Source organism: Corvus hawaiiensis, chromosome Z (assembly GCF_020740725.1).
Source record: "Corvus hawaiiensis isolate bCorHaw1 chromosome Z, bCorHaw1.pri.cur, whole genome shotgun sequence".
NCBI classification, from domain to species: Eukaryota; Metazoa; Chordata; class Aves; order Passeriformes; family Corvidae; genus Corvus; species Corvus hawaiiensis.
Window position 1 is genome coordinate 35,088,301 of NC_063255.1, and position 22,091 is coordinate 35,110,391.

Genomic DNA, 22,091 nt, shown 5'->3' on the forward strand with positions numbered 1-22,091 from the left:
GGGGGAAGATGGCAGCTTTGGTGCAATGCAGTCAGTGAAAAGGTGAGAAATAGCAGGTGAAGAGAAGGATCCTGGATGGGTGAGGAAGAACAGTAGGTTCTTCATTTAGGAATATCCATGTTTAGAGGTGTTGATCTGATATGCAGAAATAATAAACCCTCACAGCAGAAACTGATGGCAGTGAGAATCATATTCAGCAAATATAGAGTGCTCTTGAGTACTGAGAATTGTAGCTGGCAACTCAAACTGGCCACACAAATTAGCTTACAGTATAGACAAATTTAACTTTTTTCTCACTGAAACTCATCTTTTTGTGCATCTAAAAATGCTAGTAATGACATCACACTTTTAGTAAATGTATTCAGGTTTATTTAAAGGGAAAAAAAGAAAACCAAAACAGGAAACATATTATGATGTAGAAACCAGATAAAAGCCCAAGAAAAAGAAAAGTTCTCTTTTGCTTGTAGGGTTTAAATAGCATGCAGCAAATGACACCCGAGATCTCATGCTGAATGAGTAGGATAAACATAAGTATTGAGTAGCTGCCCCTTCACTGAAAGAAGGCAAGGTTCCAGCAGAAGAATATCTGTCCATGTTTTATATTATGTACTTGTCTATAGGTATGAGATGTGTCACTGAACCTGGCCATGGGAACTGAGCTTGGGGAGCATGGTGGGGGGGGGCTCAATTAAGAGGCAGAGAAAAACCTTAATCCTATTGCTTAATTTACCCAGATTCAAGGGCTTGATTTTGTGAGTCTAATTTTTCTTTTCACAGTTTTCTTCTCCAGTGCAGTTCATGGGTATGGAAAACAACAAGAACACTTTCTGAAAGACAGCTGGCACAGCTGGTTCCTCAGCACACAAGACCACAAACCAAAGCTCATATTCTCAGCTTAATCTTTGCTTTGGCTTCTTTAGGCTAGTGACCCATCAAAATGTGTCAGTGTATACCAACCTTTTCTTCCATAAACACTTCTTCCATCTTGTAGCTGATTTTGATATGCGTAGCATACTGCAAGCTGCGTAAGTATCAAGCTCCTTGTGGTTCATAAGCATACCCAGGAAATAGTGATTGCCTGGTAAAGCATTTTAGGCTGGCAACTTGGGATCTCTGTAATGAAATCTTGCACAATGTTTGTTCACTCTTGGAAGATCAGGACGTTCCTTGCCAAACCCTCAACCTTTAAGTGGAAGTAGGACATATTGCCCTTCCAAGAAGACACAGATAGGATGGCACAACTCTTCTGACATAGGCAGAGACAGAGAGACCTAAAAGAAGCAGGTCCTCTCATCTAAGAAGGACATCTAAAACCACAATTCTCCTCTTTTTACTGACTCTTGCCAGCAGGTTTGTGCATTTGTGTTTTGGAACATTATGCATAGCAACCATGTGTGGGCAAGCAAGAAGAGCTACAACTACTAGAGCTTTCATACCTGCTGAATAGAACTACAGCTCATAATAATGTGATTTGATCTTTTTTCAATCATTCCTCACATTATTTTTAACAAAGTACAGTTTCTGCAATCACAATGATAAATCTGATATTTAAAACCACAGCATTTTATCAAAACTAGAAACTATTGTATACCAAGCAAATGCCCTAAATATGAGAAACTACTGAACTGACTTCTTTTCTTTTTTTTTTTTGTGGTGTTTTATTTCTACCTCCATTTAACTTTTCAAGGATATTTACAGTTGATAAAGCTGCTAATGGCACAAAAGTGAAGGGCAGCTATTCTTCCTTCGATTATCCCCAAATTCTGATCATCACATGATTTGTTGGAGCAAAAGACCCTAGGAGAAGAAACAGGTAAAAGAAAGAGTTTTTGAAACAAATAATCATTAAAAAAGTAATTTTTCAAAGTGTCAAATTATAAATTGGCCCATTGGATTTTTCAAAAATGCCTCAGGTCATTTTGGAACAATCAAGTTTTAGTTTATGGTCATGGGTTAAGTAATGTTACATTGCATTGAGATTAGCATCAGACTCAGTATAATATGTATACTAAACTCCCACTGTCATTTATGAGTGTTTGTCACTGTCAAGAATAAGAGTAATTTGAAAGAAGGAAATACTCAGTAATTGTTTTAACTTTAAATGAGATCCACTGCCAGAAAAAGTTACCAGGATAATACAGTTTCTCCTGCAAATGTTATTCTTCTTTTCTGTCCTCAGTTAAACAAACTTTGTGGACCTAGTGAAAATACATGGTTTTATTCCATGGGAAAAGGGTTGGGTATTTTGTTTAACAATAGAGGACGTTGTGTTTATTTCCCGAGATTGATGCAGAGATGCAATATCACAAAGTAAGCAAACTCTTATTGCATTCTGGCATCTTTGGCCAGTTTTGCCTTAAGCACACAGTTATTAGGAGGTGATGAGGTAACTCTTAATAAACAAATGAACAGAAAGGATGTTAATGCTAAGATATGCCAAGGAGGCCAGCTAGAGCACAGAAGAGGCACTTTTGTCCTACTTCTACTTAGGCCAGTCAAAACTGAAATCCCAAGATTTACATAGTGTAATATCAGATATGCTCAATGCATAGCATGGTCATAGCACAGTAAGACAGCAGATGTTATGACAGACAGCCTTCAGCTGAGGTTGTCAGAAATTTATGTGGCATCAAAGCATCCCCATCTCACCAGATGTCCTACTCCATGAGCCAGTTAGGCACCTACAAGCTGGCTCCCTGGCTGGCTTTTTCTCTGAGACGCTGAGCAAAAGACAAAGCTGATTAGCTTGAGATCCAAGCAGAATGCAGTACTAAGCAGAACTGATAAATTAAACTCATTTACATTCTTCTCATAAAGATTCTTTCTTGCAAAGAAAAAGTTTCAGATGTGTTGTCTACTCCAGACATATTATTATATATTCCCCCCTCTCCCCACCCCAGTTTAGGTTTTCTGTTGAAGAAGAGGTATGTAGCTGGAAAAAGCTAGATCTATACATTGAATTACAGTGCATAATGTTGCTTTCACAAGTAATAAAGACTGGGCACACCAAATTTGGAATGGAAACGACAGCGAGTTTCAACCTCTTACGACTCTTACCCAGCAACAGCCCACTTACAAGGCTGGCAGAAGGGAGCACAGAGGATGACTGCTATAGAGCAGCATGCATGTGTCTGTCATTTGTAGAAAGTTATGTGTCTTATGTGGCATTGTCATGTACTATATTTTTCAGTCTTTCTCCCCTATCATTTTTTTACTTGAAAAGGCAGATGACTATTTACTTCATATTTTCCATTGGACGGATGTAGTTTCTTTTCCCTTCCTGTTTCTCAAGGTTATTTGAATAAGATTCTAGGGATTTTAACAGATGTGAGAGATGTTGTATGGAAAACCCTGACAACAAAGTCCTGCATTAGCTTCATTTATGAAATGATGACACAACAGTGTTTTACACAGGCTGCAGCCAGCCGACCTTCTGAACAGGTCAAGGGCAGGTTCTGTGCATTTGAAACTAACTCAGTTTTTTTATTTCCTTTTGAACTCTCTTCTAAAGCTGTGTCATGGTTTTGATGCTAATGATGGCACTATTTGTACTACCCTGATACCACAAACATGTCTTGGTAGGGCATATGCTGTACTCTAGCAATTATAATGCCAGTTGCTAATGACCGAAGATAGTTTAGTGCACTAGCTAGTACCTTTAAAATTATGTGTTAATTAGATTAATGAGATCATTTCCCAAAAAGTAGCCACAAATAAAATCATAAAAACATAAGAATTTCCTTAGCCCCACATGTACTTATGCACAGATATGTACTTTTGTATTCATACAGTTCCCAGGGATATGGTGATTCTTCCAGTGGGCAAAGTGGTGGGATAATTGCTTAGATACTCATTTTCAGTTCCAGTAAATGATAGTCTGTCTCTTTAAGTATGGCAAGTAAACAGCATTGAAAGATTTTTATCCACATTTTTTAAAAATAATTTATTAGGTTTTTCAACTAAGGAATTAAAAATCCTGACTGTTTTAATGTCACTTTAAAAAGGGTTAGGAAAGCTGCAAATAGTATGTGCAGTAAATCTGTGCCATGGCAGAAACAATCAGAAGAGTAAAGAGTAATGATTAAACATTTAATCAGAAGCATTATACTTTGTTGTGTTCTCATTGTAGCTGCAGGAAAAGATGGTGTAACAGATCTTTAAATAGAAAACCTGAGGCTAAATTCTACTTCATCCATCAAAAGCAGCTGCTAGGAGATGACCTAATTTTAGTGGCTTATCAATTCCTTAGTGCTTGTTGGTTGATGTAACTTTGATCCTCTGATGCTAGATGACTTTTGTGCTGAATATAGCTAGAATTTAATGTGAATCTTTTGGATGGCTGCCCAGCCAAGCTGCATAATCCAAACAAAGAGAGCGAGCAGTACATGATTCAAGCTACTCACGTGTACAATAATACAAATATATGTATCCTGATTCCTTTGGGCAATCAGCTCCATGTCACCAAGCACATATTTCAAATGCAATGTCCTTGTGGGGTTTTTTTGGTCTGATTTTTTTTTTCAGTTTCTGTTTTTGTGGGGATTTTTTTCCCAAACAATACTCTGCTTTTCATTGGAAAAACAACACAAGATGCAGTGAGACTCAGCTGCTGCCAAGAAATAATGATAGAGTCAATAATTGCAGGACGTTTTTAATGAATGTTTTCCAAGCAAATCATTGCCATTTCAAAGGGCTGTTATTTCTATTTATGTAGAGATTAGCCTACACGTTATCAAGGAGAGGGAATAGTGGGGTTTTTTTTATCATTAGTTTTTGTAGCATTTTTAAGGGATTTTTTTAATAACACAGAATGTCTTTGTCTCTCTTTCTAGCTTACTCTTTATGTGGACTTGTTTTCCTTTTCCTTTCTCTCCTCTTTTTGGCTCTTCACTAAAACCATCTGTGACACACATGCAAGTTGATGGGTGTGTGAGCAATGCTTCACACATATTTACTTGCCCTACTTGGCATTATTTGCTAGTCATTAAAGATTATGCAGGAGTTTTTCATGTCCTATTTTTTTTATTCTCTTAGCAAATTGAGATAGGAATAAGAGTGTGGTCAGGCTATTGTACAGATTTTTTTTTTTCTTTTTTTTCTTATTTCTTGGAGAGACTGTGTCTAGAGTTTAGACTGGGGAGGATTTAGACTGGGAGGATTAGACTGGAAGGATTTCTGGGTTTTCTTCCTGGCACTGACAATCATGCATTGTGTGAGCTTGAGCCAGTCACTTAGGGCCTGTTTTTCACACTCCAGTTGAAATAAATGGAAACTGCATGTGCTCAGCACCTCCGCAAACCAGGTCATTTATCTCTTCTTTCATTTATGCACTGATAAATATAACAATCTTCGCCTTTGCATATGCAAACTGGATAGAAGGATACAGATATGGGCAGTTAAACATGCAAATCCCTCATTTTGATGCACAACCATCCATTTCATACAACCAGGGATTTCTACATTTGCCTTGGGTCCTTTTTGAAAAAATGGACCATAAATAACAAAATCTATACAGACTTGTCAGGGAGGCACAGCTGAAATCAATATGTTTCTGTAGCTTCTTTTCTGTAGTTTCACTTCTGTTAAAAATACTATTAGCTATAATAATCATTTTAGCCTACTTTATTAATGGATTAAACCATGTTGTCAATGTGCAAATGCCTTGGGCATTACATGCTAATTGTAGGTTATTACACAAGACTCAGTGTTAGCTGTTTGACACACTTTGGAATTCTTAGGTGGGCTTAATTATCCTTTCATGGTACCTGCATTTCTTCAGTGACAGTAAGGATGTCCAAACTACTACACAGCAACTCAGGACTGCCCCAGTGAAATGCCTATAGTGTCTCAGTATGCCTTCTGGACATATAGTAAGGGCCAAACCTGGTACAAAACGCAGGAGAAAGTTTGTAATAAGCAGTCAGGTTGACATCCATTTTCACTCTGCCTACCTACCACTGCTCAAAAAAGAAAAAATAATAAGGACAAATTTCTTCAATGGAAATTAACATGATCATTTAAATGTTACTGTTCCTGATATACAATGTCAGTGGCTCCTGGCTTCTCTGTCCTGCTTGTGCAGGAGCTCAATGGCAGTCAAAAGCGCTTTCTTGCAGTCACAAGATATTGTCCACCAGCTTCAATGCAATTCTGCTGCTTTAAAATTATCAAGTTTTGGTGAACATAGCATTAAAAAAAAAAAAAAAGAAATTAGTATCCTTAGCTTTGTTGTGGAAAAAAGTTGAAATGTTCATGTTTTGCCCAAGGTCTCACAAGGAGACTAGAGCATAATAAGGATATCCTACCTGCAGCTTCAAATCTGTATCCTGCTTTGCTGGGACAATTCTCCTCTCTATACCCCCTTTTTAGCCACTTTCCCTAGGACCCCACAATGCCGCCTTTGTCATGGGAAGGTCAAGCCAATCACACAACTGAAATGCAGATGGATGCCCATATATCCTAAAGGAAGCCCTTTTGCCCAAGGTATTGTGCCTTCACGTCTCTGGTGCATGCATTGGTCATAGGCTAGGGAAATGTTTGGATTTTCCTTCAGAAGGTACACACCTCTAGTGATGGCATAGGAGGATACACAGAGTGCATGCAACCTCAGCTTCATTTCAGGCTGCAGGAATTGCCCTGGCCAGAAGACTGGCCATGCTTGTGGCAGAACAAAGAGCTGAGTGCACAGCTTTTGTGTTATTGCCCCAGCCTTCCGCATGTGCCAGTCAGCTTCCCAAACTGAACATGACAATTACAGAGTTGTGTGTAATCATGAGTTTACCAGGAGTCTTCAGTGAAACTGGATCAGTTTAAACATCTATGACCCAATTTTGTTCTCACTGAACTGCACAGATTATTAACTTCAATGGAAATAATCTTAGATGCTCTATAAGTGTCAGAGAACAAGCAGCTGCTGCCTCTAGAAAGGAATGATGTATTTTGAGAATGGGGCTGGCAGCCAGGCATTCCAGACTTCTCATGCTGGCCTTGGGCAGATTCTGTATTCTTGCTGCCTCGTCATCCCCATGTAGCACAGACAGAATTGTTTTGCCTTCCTTCATTGTGGGTGTGTGTGAAGATTAAATAAATCACCTGAAAATTATAAGCATTAAAGTTACTATTACTTCATACAAAAATCAGTAGCCTCTTGCTTCTAATCAGCCCCCTGGCTTCTGATGTTCCAGTTAAAAATTAATACTGGTAGGATGTTTTTCACTGCATTTATGGCTCTGTACTTCGTTGAGGAGTTTGTGATCCTTGTTACTAATTAAGAAAGCTCCTACGTTATGTGATGTTCTAAAGATTAATTTCATACTTCATGGCAGCAAGTCGATATTGTGAAATGCCAGGCTTTACAATTGTCAAGGCTGCATAAGCAGTTGGGGCTAACAGCGAAAGTGCCCTGCTTGCAGAGTGAGCTGCTAAGCAGCATCACCAACTGGCGCAGTTGCCTGGTTTACAGAGGAAACCAGCTGAGGCAAGGATGGGCTGAGAACCCAGATGCATCTCATTGACCTGGATGTGGCAGCTGGACTCTTCTACCTCCTCTACCTGAACGTAACCCACATTCTGGATGTCTCTGGATGTGGGTTAACCTAGCTGTTGAATATCCCTGTGCATTTTTCAACCCACTCGCTAAGTTTGTGAATACAATGCAAATGAGGCCGCAGTACTGTGTATTACCTGGGTGAAAACAAGCTTTTAAATCCAGGAATGTCATAAGACCAGATGCAATCAAACATGTGAAATGACCCTGAAATGTTTTTAGGAGGCAAACTTGTTCTACCAGCATGCTTGAACTTTTACATTTCAGCCAGTTTAGACATGAACTACTTGTTATAGAAACATCATCACCAAGTGTTGCTAAATGATCACAAATGAGCAGTTAGCAATTTGAAGCACTCAAATTCTGAAATGTTTATTTAATGGAAGAGATATCCTAGCTAATGCTTGCTACAGGTCAAGTGAAAAAATGCAGATACAAAATCAGATATAATAAAAATACATGCCAAATTCTACCCTGCTTTTAGATTTTTATGCTTATTTTCACTTTACCCATGAAGTGTCATGTACAAAGGCTCATCTTTGTAAACACATGTTTTGCACCACTGTAGTTTCTGTGGTGTGCTAAAACTGAAAACTGAGTTTCCCTGTCCAAAATATTATTTATTACTGCAATCAGACACTTGTGCCTGCAACAAAAGCATAAAAATACCAGTCTGCCTTTTAACAAGTGAACAGAGACTTTAGGGCATTTCAGCACCTTCTGAGGGAAAGTTCTCATATATTCAAGAACCATCTGGACACAATCCCATGCCATGTGCTCTGGGATGGCCCTTCTTGAGCAGGAAAGTTGGACCAGATAACCTGCTGGGGTCCCTTTCAGCCGGACCCATTCTGTGACTGTGTGATGTGTGATTAAAGTACCAAACACCGATCACAAGTGTGCAGTCCCTGTGCTCGTAGTCCATAAATTTCCACCTGTCTAACTAGATTTTTGGGTAAAAAATTGTGTTTGGTAGTCAAAAATGGGACTCCAAAAAACACCTGATCTTGACATTCTGCAACACATGAAACCCATGGCACTGGAAATAAGTTTCGGTGATGATCCTGACTTCATTGGAACTTTAGAAGCAAACTAGTTCATGGCTTTTGCTGTAAAGGGTGTAACAAACATTACCAGCACTGGTTTGGGCCAAAAACCTAGAAGCCCATGGTTCTTCCTGCTGTAATAGGGTGAAATCAAAGAGGGGCAACTGCGCACTGCAAGAGCCAATAGAGCTCCGGAGGCACCTGACTGAGGCTGCAAGACCTCTGGACAGATGCATCAAAGTTGTGCCTCAGTTTGTTGCTGGAAATAGCTCTGTATGGCTTGTACAGGTTGACACACCATGACCATGAGTAGCAGGGAGTAAGCCCAGGCAAGGTCCTTGGGAAGGACCTTAGGTAATGCACCAGTTTTCTTACCTTTCTCTGATGTTTTAAGGCCCAGAAGAAACTGGGACTGAAGAAACAGTGAATCTGCTATAGCCAGGGTGACTCAGACAACTGTGAATCTTTTTGCTGTTCTGGTGATCTGCTGTGTAAAAAGAAATATAAAAATTAAAAGTGCTGCAATTATGAGGGTTGTAACAGAGTTAGTTACCCGGTCTAGGTTTTCAAAAGGAATTTTTTAATTTTACGTTTTTATTTTCTTGCCACTTGAGAAAATTCAGGACACTAGACCTGTGTTATTCAAGAATGCTCAGTGTCTTTTTTGGAAGGAAGACACAGACTGTGCTACAATACCATCAATGGAAATGTGAGCTGGGAGCCTAATTCTTTTGCAGCAGGGGAGATTAGAGAATATTGTGAATATCATTTCAGTATATATACTGAGTTTCCCAAGGGTATCTCATCAACAACAACTTCAAAAGTTACTTTTATGCCACTTCCACTCAGCTGACAAGAACACTTGACATTTTGAGAAGGTTTAGAATAGAAAACATTAGCAGTTCGTGTTGATCATGCAACTCATTGGCAAAAACACTACTGTTTAAATATCATGTTCAGTCATCGCTGGATTGCAATCTAATGAGCATAAAAGATGAGTACTTCTCAAAAGTGACTTGTTTTGTAACTTTTATGGTTACAAACTTGCAAAATGAAAACCATGGACATTTACTTCCACCCAAATACTATTTTCAAGGTCAGTGTCCTTTTGTGCCTTGGAAATGCATTCCAAAGAGCTGTTAATAAATAGTCAGGATACTGTACTTTCTGCTTAGTGAAATCTCAATGGGAAATTTTCATTATTACGATTACGAATTTTCATTCTTACTCACGAAGGGTGAGTAATCTTGCTAATGGTATAGTGACCAAGTGTGCTCTAGCTTGTCTTTGAACACCTCTAGCTTTATGGATATATTTAGCCATTTTCAAGGACTAGCATTCCAGGTGAGTCCTCAAATAAAAGGAAATGCAATGTCCTCTCTCTTCAAACTGTTATAATCACTGCTTGACTTTTCCTCCAATTTAACCAACTAGTGTTTAAAATGCAGTTTGGCATGGATCAAGGAGTGGGATTGTTGATGTCTTTAACTTGCTTGTTTATGTAACTTCCCAGTACATAATAATTTGTATAAAAATGACCTTCCCCTAAATATATCTGAGTGGCTATGTTATATTATACTAATGACTGCAACATGCAGAAAGCCAAAACAAGCACTTTGCCAGTATCAACAGAAATTATGAAAATACAGTTTGCAGCAATATATGAGTTATTGCTGCCAGCTTGCAGTTCCCAAGTTGACTCCTGATGAAGTTATAAATTGTGACAATGAGTGCTGTTTCTATCTTGAGTAACAGTGTGGCCCAATTTCTGCTGTCATAAATGGAGACTAAAACCATTACAATTGGGTGGTTCTATTTCTGTCCAACTAAACCCAGAGTTATCCTTCCAACAATCAAATAATGATGGTGTGAGATGGACACAGGCACACACAGTAATTTCTTCTGTGTGGTTTCAGCCAGTTCAGGTACAGAGGTGGAAGATAATTCAGTGATTGAGTCTGGGAGTTAACTTTCACTGAAATGTGTGGTTCAGAGCTTCGTTCACTAACAAGCAGGTAAAGGAAATCTAATTTCAAGCTCCATTGGAAATTGAGAGGAAGCAAACAATAACTGAAAGATAGAAAGCAAGGAAGGGATAAGATAAAAATTAATGAGAAATATAAGGGGTGGGGAGAGGAATGGAATTGTTTATCTGAATCCTCCCTAAATGTCTTCAGAGACTTCATTGCAGACCATACTAGTTTTAGCTTTTTAAAAACACATCCTCCCTCTTGTTTTAAATAGGGGTATGCTAGAATTAGAAGCACTTATCCAAACCATCCAGGCTTTAGCTTTCAGGGTTCAGAAAAAATGGGACCTGGCACTAAAACAGCTTTGGTTTGGCTTTTGCAAAGACTAAACATCCCTTCCCTTTCCCCCTGTAGTTAGGCTAAAGCCTCAATCTGAGAACTAGCACTGAATGTATAAAAACAGCACACACCAGGAGAACGCAATACTAAACACTAAAACAACTGCAATTCAGCTACTCCACTCTATGCAATGCTGACTTATGGGCTACTGAAAAGATAATAGAAATGTTTCCACCCAGAAGTAGCTATGAAAGGAAGCAGAATAATTTGGGAAACATGGTATTGTATTGATGTAGCAGCAAGGTTGTATCCACAGACTTCAACCGATGTTACATCCCAAATGTATCTGTGACAGATAGCTTGCATCTTGGTTGAGAATATCTGAAAGTCTGAAACATTTTCAAGCATAGTATGTGTACCCTGCTTTACTTCATCACTTTGCTTCATTACTGGGGTAATCTTCACTGTGTGTGTTTATAGAAAGCTTGTTCTCCAGGTTAGAAAACAAGAATTGCTTTCATTGTTGGGCTTCTTCCAAGCGCCATCATTGATATATATCTTCTTCAAATCTTTTTTACACAATCTTTTGTTTGGAAATTTCACTATTTAAAGACCTGGATAACATCACAGTTTGCCAAAGGCCATATTGTCTAAGGGGAAAGAGTATCCAGGATTGTTGTATGTTGCACAGGATGAAATGCTCTTCTTCTTTTTCCTCTTGTGCAATAATGCCTCATTACTGTTATTATTTGCAAAAGGGATGATTTTTCTATTATCAGCATATCTCCTTTACTGCACTTTCAACATTCAATAGCTATTAAAAGAAATAAATTTTAAACATGTTTTGCTACAGATGAGTTTTAATTAACACCCTGTCAACCTCTAAAATCTTCAGGACTTTTTTAACAGTAATTTCCCATTTTTTTTTAAAGTTTCTGGAGCACAGAAAGCTTGGCTATTCCAATCATAATAGAAGCATTCTAAAATTAGTATATTCCTTCTGAAAATATGTCAACTAACAAAAAAATTTATATGGAAAAAATGAAAAATATCTCAGAAAAAATCCTAGTGCATTTGTCATGAGATAAATCTCCATTTTTTTGAGCATTCCACTGATCCTTTTCAGTTCTTTCATCTTCTCTTCTGTATATTTTGTTAGAGAATAGTTGCAAATTATTTGTCTTTTCCAGGTAGAATATGGAAGGGCTGTTGCATCTATCCTTGGACTGTGTTGGTCAGAGTTTTTACTGGAGAGAATAGAAATCATAAATACTTCAGATACTTTCCTGCTCAAGGAAAACTGGATGCTCTAGGACACATTTTAAAATAAAATAATTGCATAAAATTGTAAAACCTACCTAACAACAACTTCCTCACCATGGAAAACATCTGTACAGGACGATGATGTGTACAGAACTCTGATTCAGTATTAGTGTAATTTCCTGTGACAGAGAGCCAAATTTTAGGACTCTGCATAGAAGACAAACGTCTTTTGCTGACTCACCCTCATCTTGCTCCATATTAATGTACTACAGTATTTCTGGTGAGTATCACCCTTGGGTCGATGCTGCTGCTGACACATCTGTCCTGCTTTTTTTCTGTTCTATGGAAGGAGCTTAGACCCAACTTAAGCAAGATGTGGAAACAGGTGAAATTTCCACCTGCTCTTTTACACTGTTTTTCCTGTGCAGGAAAGTCTGGGGTCTGGGTCGGGTTGGTTTTGGGAGGTTTTTATAATTTGAGTTAATGTCACAGATAAACTCATGGGTGGGTATATATCCAATATATATATTGCTCTAAGAACAGGTGGGAATAGCTGTGGGGACTCATTAGTTTTACTGTTCCAGTGTTGCTGCCAGAAAATTACATGCTGCTTTTCCCCAGCCCATTTTAAAGAGGAAGAGCTGCCAGAAGCTTACCCACTGTTTTCACATTAGTAGTATATGATCTGAGAGGTGGGAGTTTTGGGGTGGCACATCCATTCACTCATCTCTGAGAGAGAACCAGAGCCATTTGGTTTAACCTGGAGAGAGAGGCTGTTCAGACTGACTGGGGGAGGAGTTAACTGCTACCAGTAACAGACATGGGTCTCCTTCTCTGCAGATACACATTTGCTGGAGCCTGAGGGATGAGTCTGTTCATTCCTTGCTGGTGAATGCAAGGGCAATGCACAAATGCTGTGTGAGACTACACAGTAGCAGTGGTGGTAGGCAGACAGTAAAGTATAGGATTACCCGATGTCTTGCCTTCTTGAGAAACTAGGATCACTAAAATTGGAAAACAGTTACTTCAATCTACAAGAGAATTGGCATAGAGAAGAATTGTGAGATGTTTATATTCCAAACAGAAGCAAAAGAAGGGTCCTCAGACATCTCTGCTATTTCTGCCTATCCTCTTTTTCTGCAGTGAGTGTTGGAGCATGGTGTCCTTCTGGCTTACAATGAAATTTCCTCTCAAGTGAAGCATTTAAATATGTGGTGGTGTCGGGGAACAGAATGTTTTGTGGGAGCTCAGTGTCATCCTAAATGAAAAGAGTGAAGTATTGGGTTTGAGGACAGGTGCTTCTACTGTTGCTGACATGTCTTGGTGATTTGAAACCTTCAGGCATGACCATTCTCAGGGAGTGGAGCAGATCCAGCAGCTTGCTGGGGAGCATGCTCTATCCTCTACTGTGCCGTTCTATCGGCAGACAGGCTGGGAGTTCTGCCTTAGAACAACACTCAGTGACTGGTTTGTTCCTAGAAAGAAGAACACCTTGTCCGGGAAGGATACAAGAGTTTTTTGATCCTGTAGTAATTTGTGGACTGAGATTATGCACACCAGAGCACGGGGTGAGAAAAGATGAAATGCAAGATGCTGTTGAGTCTTGGCCTAAGAGAGGAAGAGTATGTAGCAATGTTAAATCTAGTTCGTTGCTGTGTGTAATGTTCTTTGTTGTGTTAGATAATTTAAAGAATTACAAACTGCACTTATGAATAAACAAATCATAGGGTTGCTGCAGGCACACTGAGAGCACAATATGTGCATGAGATATTATGTAGTAAATAATGGGATGTTGTCCTCGTGATATTGCAGCCACATGCTTTGCATGGAGGACTTAAACATTTACTAGAAGTAAATCCATTAGGAAAGACAATTGTTCCCTCATACTGACTTTGTCCAAGCCACCACATTGAAAATAGGCTGTTTCCTTCTCCAGACATCCCTTTAGAGATCACAGGAACTCCCCCACCACAGCCTTAGCGCAGGAACAAGTTCTGCTAGTGTTTTCTTTTTACTAAGAATTCTGTACTTTGTTGATGTACTTCTGCTGCCATCTTAATGCAGATCCCAATATGATCTTGAATTTAGGGAATGGAAAATCCTGATAAACATCCGGGCTGCTGTGAATGCAAAGGACAAAGCCTTTGTAGTAAAATGCCTCTGACATACGCCCATGAGAAGTGTTTGATGTGCTGTAAAAGACATCTGTCTGAAAAAAAAAAGTTTTTCCTCTTTGGCTTGGTTGAGTAGACTGTAGAAGTAAATGACACAAAGTAACCCTTCTTTTCCTGTCCTACTGCCCCCCTCTTTGTTTGATCTTGCAGTGATGTGATAATGGTGAGTCTGTAACTTGAAAGTAATTTCTGTAAAGACTTAAACCGTGAACAGAGGGGGTTTATTTTCTGCTGCTAAAGGGAGATCAAAGTATGATCTAGAGATTAGACCTGTTTTGAGAGAGAAAACTGAGTGGCCTATTTCTACCTCTGTCACTGAATTGCTGCATCAAACTGAGGAAGTTACTTAATTTCTCTGTGCCCTGGACCTTTGCTGTGTAGTGTAGCGTTCAGCTCTTGTGCTAATAACAAACATTTTGCATGGCTTAATCATAAATGATTGCCTGTGTGCTAATTAGCCACAGTCAGTGCAAAGTTTATTATGCTTATTTTCAACCTTTACACCAATTCAGGGAACGTGATGGTTGGTTTTGATTTAATTTTGGTCACAGCTTGCAGGAGGCAAAGGAAGAAAGCACTGAGATCCACAGAGGAGCTGGAGGCAATGGCACAGACTGCAGGCTGATGGGAATTTCTGGGCTCAGGGCTGTACTCTACAAAGGATGCTGGCATCAGAGAAGCATTATTACAGTGTTTTATATTGGCCTGGATGAGTTTAAACAACCACCTGAAGTACTAGCAGCAGTGCACACAGTGCAGGCAAACCTTCCAAATAAGTCCTGTGTCTCACACTGACTGCACTTGACTTTTGGTCACCAGGTTTTTTCTGTTGCTCAAACTAGTAACACTAGCTGAGGTATGCTGGCCTCCTCTCACAGCTGCAGTCTGGAAGTACTGCTTTCTTGTGAGCTCGGACTGGCAAATGAAAAAGTCAGGTCTGTATTCTGCCAGTGTGCTTGCATCTGCACGAATGCACAATCTGCTGAAAAGCACTCAACTGCCCAAGCCCTTCAAATACCAGGATAAAGCTGTGTCAACAGTTGTCTCCCTGACAACCTTCTGAGCACTCTTACACATGGAAGAAATCAGTCAGAATCAGTCTAGAAGGAAAAAACTTGTGGAAATCCCTCTGCTCTAAACAAGGCTGCAGTTTTACCATTTGTAAAGAGAGAAAGATGTCAGGAGTGTCCCGTTCTGTGGCAATACTGGAAATCTAACCTGCAAAGGCAGTGTGATTAATTCAGAGGTACAGGAGCAATACAGTGCTATTCTGTGTGCAAAAGCAGGCTCACATCAGTTCTGCATTTTGTGCCCGGGCAGCCTAAGAGAAGAGACTCCATGATTCAAAATGTCTGCAGTCTGTGTCCCTGGAGAATCAGTAGGAGTTGAAGAAAACTTCCAAATGTTTTATGCATTTATGAGGGAAACAAGAAAGCAGCCTTCTCCCAAGGTATCAACAGGGAACCTGAGGAATAGAAGGATTAACAAGTTCTATGCATGGTGCAATGTGTTTGGGTTTGTTTGGTTTTTATTTCTTGTTTGTTTGGTTTTTTTTTATTTTGATGCATCTGAGAAAGAAGCAAATTCCCTGAATTTTCCAGTATGACATGGCAAAGCAAACCCCATGAATTCCTGCAGCAGTTGCAACAGTGTCTTCATGCGCTTTGCCCTTTGTCCTTCTAAGGGGAAATGTTGGGTGGCATAAAACATTTAAAAAGTTAATAATAGGCTAGCCAGTAAAAGCGAAGACTTGCAGCTTTGGATTGCAGCAGAGAAACAGGAGGGCAGCCTGTTCATACCAAATGTCTGAGAGTACCTTATTCACGGGAAGCACTGGCAGACTATAAAGTACTCTGTTAATTATTGTTGACATTGCATAGAGAGCTTCATGCTGTTCTTTCTCTGCCTGCTTTGACTTAATTTGTTTGAGAAAGTACTTTTTCTGTGCTGCAGATTATGTAAATTCATATACTCTACTGCACTGACAGATGTGTCTTTGTTTTAGAAGAAGCCATTATTTTTTTCAGTGCTGAATGTGAATGGAGCATTTCACACTGGTGGCTTCCAAAAATATTTATAAAGTGAAGCTGAGCAACTCAAAATATTTTGCCCTCCTACACTGACATTCACAAGCCTTTATAGCAGCATTATCAAAAGCATTTGCAGTGGAACGTGCATGAGTTGGCCACAAAGACTGGGTTAGTCAACAAATGACTGAAGGCGCACATTTTAGTTAGCTCTGCCCCACACAGTTACAACTGTAACTAACAGGGCAATTATTCTATATTGTGGGTCAAAGACTATCTTATAATGATCCCTTGCTCTTGTAACTCCTGCATTTCTGAGGAAACAGGATGAAGAAATAGAAAGTGAAAAAATTCTCCTTTCTTACTTTTTCAGCTGGTAAAATGTGGTCTGACTGTTTATTGACTACCACAGGTAGTGCTTATTCTGAGGGTTGATAGCTGCTCATGGGTCTGATATCTGGCTGTGGGTGGTGGCAATGTTTGCCTTCCACGTTTACATTCCTCTTCCACTGACCAGTGTGCCTAGGTATCCTTTGGCTCGCTCTCCCAGTCTTTGATTCTTCCTGAACATGCTGCTAAGAAATGAAGTACACTGCAGCCACTTGGGCAGAGAGAAAGGCTCCCTACGAGCACATCAGTGCATCAGACTTACTCTTAGATTTAACTATAAATTAAAATGACCTCTCTGCCAATTGACTGTAGCGATTTCCATAGTCTTCACCACTGTATTGAAACCAGGGCTTCCCACACATTTCTTCCAACAAGGAGTTATCCAAGAGAACTACACCTGCAATCAGTGCCCTCCAGCTGCACATAGAAGAGCGTGTCTGACTAACTTCATTAGTATGGACACGATAATTGACATACAATGTTTCAATGATAAGACCAGATATACTCCGTGTCTGTTCTCAGCTTTGTGCATTTCCATTTTTGAAGTTTTAAAACATATAATGAACAGCAGTGAGTCCAAGGAATCCCACTTATAAACCCACTAACTAATGTTAGCTCCATTGACTTCGATCAGGCCATCCCAGGAGTTGGGGCAATGCACCAGAATTAAACACTCTGATTATCCTCAGCAGGCAAATGGATAGGACAGACATTTTAAGCAGGGGAAGTGTTCCTACCTGAATTAGTATAGTAATGAGCTCAACAGCAGGGAAAGGCAGTATTTGTCATACACTATCCTGTCTTCCTAAACACAAGTTTGCATTGATGAAAAAATGGTGAGCAGTTTTACTCAGCAATGAAGAGGGACTCCAACTAATCCCCCTTCTTCATTATTTAGGAGATAAAATATCTCTCTAGTATATCCAATGATTGCACCCTGCATAGGATGCCACTTCCCTTCAATGGGCATAGAAGTTTCTTTCCTCATAATCCTTGCATTGTTTGGACACAATCCCTTTTTGTACATTTGCATTTTTCCATTGATAGATGATGTTTTTTTAATTGCTGATGAGTGTGTAACCCTTTTGTTGTCTATATGCAGTGTTAATTCTGTGGTATTTAAGCATGTCTAAATGAAAAGTATCTCAGCTGAAGATCATTTTCAGTGGGTTTTTTTTTTTTCTGGTAAAGAGCCAGTTATTTTGGGTTTCTTGGTGCATTTTGGAGGCATGTGCAGTAAAGTTACTCCTAAAACCTTGAAACAGGAAAGAATAGCACACTTTAAAGCATGTGTTGCCATGTGTTTGCTACCCTCTTGCTACCCTCTTGCAGGTAAAAACGAAGTAATGCGTGACTAAGAATGCAATAAAGGAAAGAAGTCTGGAGAACAGTAACAGCAAACACGTGTGGTCTTTTGTATTCTTTTGTATCCTGTGAAGTATTAATTTCCTTTAGTGAATTTGTAGCTAAATTAAAAAAACTCCAAACAAAACCAAAACAACAAACAAGCTGAATTTTCCCTTTTGCCCAGCACAAAGTAAGAGAATACTAACAATTTTTATTAAAATATTACTGAAGAAGCTATGCCTCTAGTATTTGTGGACTTGTTCAGAACAGAAATGAGATACAGAGATTACCTCTAATGCAACCATGCCAAGGAAAGTGGGAATTGATATGACAGATCACTTCAGACTATATGAAGAACTGGGTTATAGGATGAAGGTTGACAGGGATGTTCTTCTAGCATGAGGTAGCCCTCCAGATGAAGGATTATGTGTGTCTGTGCAGAAGGCATTTGTTTTCGATGGCCAAGCCATGACTGTGAAGTAGGCTTCCTTTCCTCTGGGACTTTATCTCAGATTACACCAGCTCCTACTGCAAGTGAAGAACACCTTTCTTTGACCTTGACATTACTGGAATAAATGTTTAGGGGCATGTAAAATCTCAAAACAAACACTCTTCTCCTTGGGGAACAGATAAGTGAACAAGCACGTGACAGATGATAGTGACGTTACTCAATGAGTGACCGATTCGCACGTATATTCTGCTCTCACTGGAGTGGTAAGTGGCCACAAAGGAAGAACAGGTCATGTAACCGGTGTGCCTGGTGCATTAGTGAGCAGGTCTGTAGGCGTATGCCCCGACATAGATGCAATGTTTGAAGATACTGGATTTCCCAAGGAACCCCTGAACTGGATGCAGAAGTCTTGCCAGAGCTTTCGAACTTTGTAAAAATTCAGTTTCAAAATTCACCTCCCACCCAAAAAGTACAAATGAATTTTTGCAAACCAGCTCATAAAATCTTCCTTGCAACATGGTGACTCAGTCTTGAGAAAAACTTTTTTGGAAAATTTTACTTGGGATTGCATGCTTAGGATTGGTATGTGTACAGTCCTTATGTGAACCACCTTTTATCGAGAATAGCCTTGCCACTGCCCCTCATCGGGTGGAGAAAACAGATGCCCAGCAGCAGCTACAGGTGTGTAATGCTCGCTGAGACATCCGACCTCATGGAGAGATAGGAGAAACAGGAACTGGTCAAACTGGTTCTGGAGGCCCCGTTAGGGGCTCCCTGATGCAGGGTCTTGTTCAGGCAGGCTGTGAAGCCCAGTGTGACAGGGTGGCCTCCATTGGAAAGAGCCTTGCACTTCCATTTTTTTAATCCTCTCTCACTCCCATTTTTGTCCTAATTTTTCTCCCCTTTCTATAGCGTTCTGTGTGAAAGAACACACTGGCAATGCTGAGTGCTGCATTGGAGGGAGGCCCCAGTTAAACTGGCTCCAGATGTGCTCGAACTGGCCTGGCTGTGTGCGCTGAAGAGCAAAGCCTGCCTCTTCGGTTGGGAGCAGGCACCCATGTGCCAGGCGATGCACGTGGCTGGCTGCCACAGTTACTAACCTAGTATTAACTGCATTAATTGTGGACATAAACAGTGTTTAGTGCCAAGCATGTCACAAGCTGATTATAAAAGCTGTAGTATAGGCAGAGTTTCAAACTGTGCTTCACTTCTAATTTCCAGTGCCCTTCCCTCCCCTCCTCCCCCCCCCCCCCCCCCCCGCTTCCCCTCCCCCTCCGAAATTCCTTGAATGTGTCCGTGTATTTACCAAAATACAAATGTGTACCGAGCGGTAGAGCTATCGAGTTGTAAATGCTATGAGTACCTGCTAATGGCTGGGAGCAAATTGTCTGCAGACGCCTGGAGTCAGGGCGGGAGCGCCTGCAGCCCCCGGCCAGGGAGCGCCCCCCGCCAGCCCCTGCTCCCCTGGCCCGTCCCATCCCGTCCCGCTCCGCCGCTGGCCGCAGCTGACCTACTTTTTCTGCATTTCTCCCCACACCGCCCCGACCCCTCCCACGCATGGGGCTCGAAGGCTTTTAACCCTTCGGAGCGCAGCACAGCAGCCGCGGCTCCCCGATCCCGGCCGGCCCCGGGGCTTGGAGCCCGGGACGCGGCGGCCGCGGAGCGGGGCTCGTCGGGCTGGGCCGCCAACCAAGCTGTGCCCGCAGCACCACCCACTGGGCAGTGTGCGGACACGGACACCGGGCTGAGACACCGCTGCTGGCAGCTCGGCTATTGCGCTAAGCTTCCCCGGGGCTGACGTCGACTCGGCCACCCGCCATTCTCCCCTATTTCTCCCATTAACGAACCTTTAACAAAACAAACAATAACCGTAATGAAATACGAAGTGCCTAGAATTCACAGAAATGGTGCTCTTGGCATTTCTGTACAGTGCAGCCCCACCTTCCTGCAAGGGACAGGTCATCAAAGCGTTTTGGAGAGGCTGTGCCCTTTGTGGCTCATGCTCTGGTACTTGGTCTGGGAAAGGCTGTATAATTATGGTGACAAAATACGTCTGACACAGCATACACTGTATACTGGCTTGATGTGAAGAGCACATGTAAGTGCCTTGTATTTGATGTGCTTAATGTGGTCAAATAGTGCTCAGTATGATATTCAGCTGATTAATCGTAACCCACTTTTGGATTGCGCTTTGCCTTTCTGTGTTTTTGGTAGGACAGTGGATTATTTTTTGCTCTTTTTAGAAGAATATTAGAGGAAAAGCCCTTTAGTTGCACAAAAGTCTGGAAAGGGGGAAGATAATACTCTCACATTTTTAAATACAAGACTCTTTCTAGAAAGGCCAGAAGTAAAATGTTCTGAAATTTAAAAATTGTCTTGGGCGCACACCTTTTAACGTGCAAAAATCTTTGCTTGCATTGAAAACTGCCTGCTGGGTTTTAATAAAGATTATTAGACAACTGTGGAACTTGTCAGCAAAGCATTTCCTCAAGTATGTAAACACTGCTGAATGTATAAACAAATTGCATTCAAGTACATGAAGATAATGGAATGGTCAATTTGTTCGAAAAAGTTGAAGTTTCCCTGGTGCAGCTGGTGAAACTTGGAACAAAAGTAATATTTGCCTGGAAAGGAGTTTCCCAGCAGCATGAATTTCATAGGTTCAGGACCAATGGGCGTCCACGGAGTAATCAAGTTCTGTGGTCACTGTGACCGGGGAGTAACAGCTGCGGGTCACTCTTTTGGCTGTTGTTGAAGGATGGTGTGGATGGGCAATGGGCCTTGTTTCTGTTCTAGGGGAAGGCCACTTGCACCTTTGGTGAGAGCATCATCTGTGTTTTGAGAATGTGCTTAGCTGTGCTCCATTGATTTAACACATTTCTGCTGAGTCGCCACTGACCTACTTGTAATCTGTTTCGCAGAAGTTTTATTTTGAGAGTGGTAAGTGGTGAGGTGCAGGGACATCTGGGCATGATCTTCCTCCTCCCATAAAGGAGGCACCTTCAGTCAAGCTTTGGGCTATCTAACGGTGTTGGATTTTCCTTAGCTAATGTCATACTGTCCTGCTGTTAAGGGTATTAAATAAATCAATCCCCTCTAGACTGTCAGATCTTTCAGCAGCCTTGGTAAGAATAACTACCAGGTGTCAGTGATAAGGCTGTGGTCCTTGGCAGCGCTTTAGGGTACTGTCCATGGGATACTGGGGTAGTTCCTGGAAAAGCAGGATTTTATAGAGGAATTATAGGTATTTGTTCATCTAAATGTGTCTGAGTGCTGCTGCTTCCCCTATGTCTTTCTCAAAACGCAGTATGAATATTGGGTTGCAGATGGCTGTCACTCAGAAGTATAAATAAGAATGACTACAGGATACAGCCGGTGAAACTCTCTACCTCCTTTGCAGTTGTCTCTGGGTAACTATCCAATCAGTCGGAGTTCAGTCGGGCCTTGTTTCTTTTGTTTGTTTTCAAAGAGCTGTGTGCAAATTGCAATGAATAGTGATGTTAAGGGACAAATAATTTGCATTTTACACAGGGAATAA

General features: G+C 40.7%; 1 long non-coding RNA gene across 1 annotated transcript; it reads right to left on the reverse strand.

Moving 5' to 3' along the window:
• Positions 1 to 381: 381 nt before the first annotated feature.
• On the reverse strand, positions 382 to 20,036 carry LOC125319619. The gene is made up of 3 exons (XR_007200830.1): positions 19,917 to 20,036; positions 8,968 to 9,079; positions 382 to 1,797 (listed from the first exon to the last, which is right to left on the reverse strand). It is a non-coding gene; the product is annotated as an uncharacterized LOC125319619 (long non-coding RNA).
• Positions 20,037 to 22,091: the final 2,055 nt, after the last annotated feature.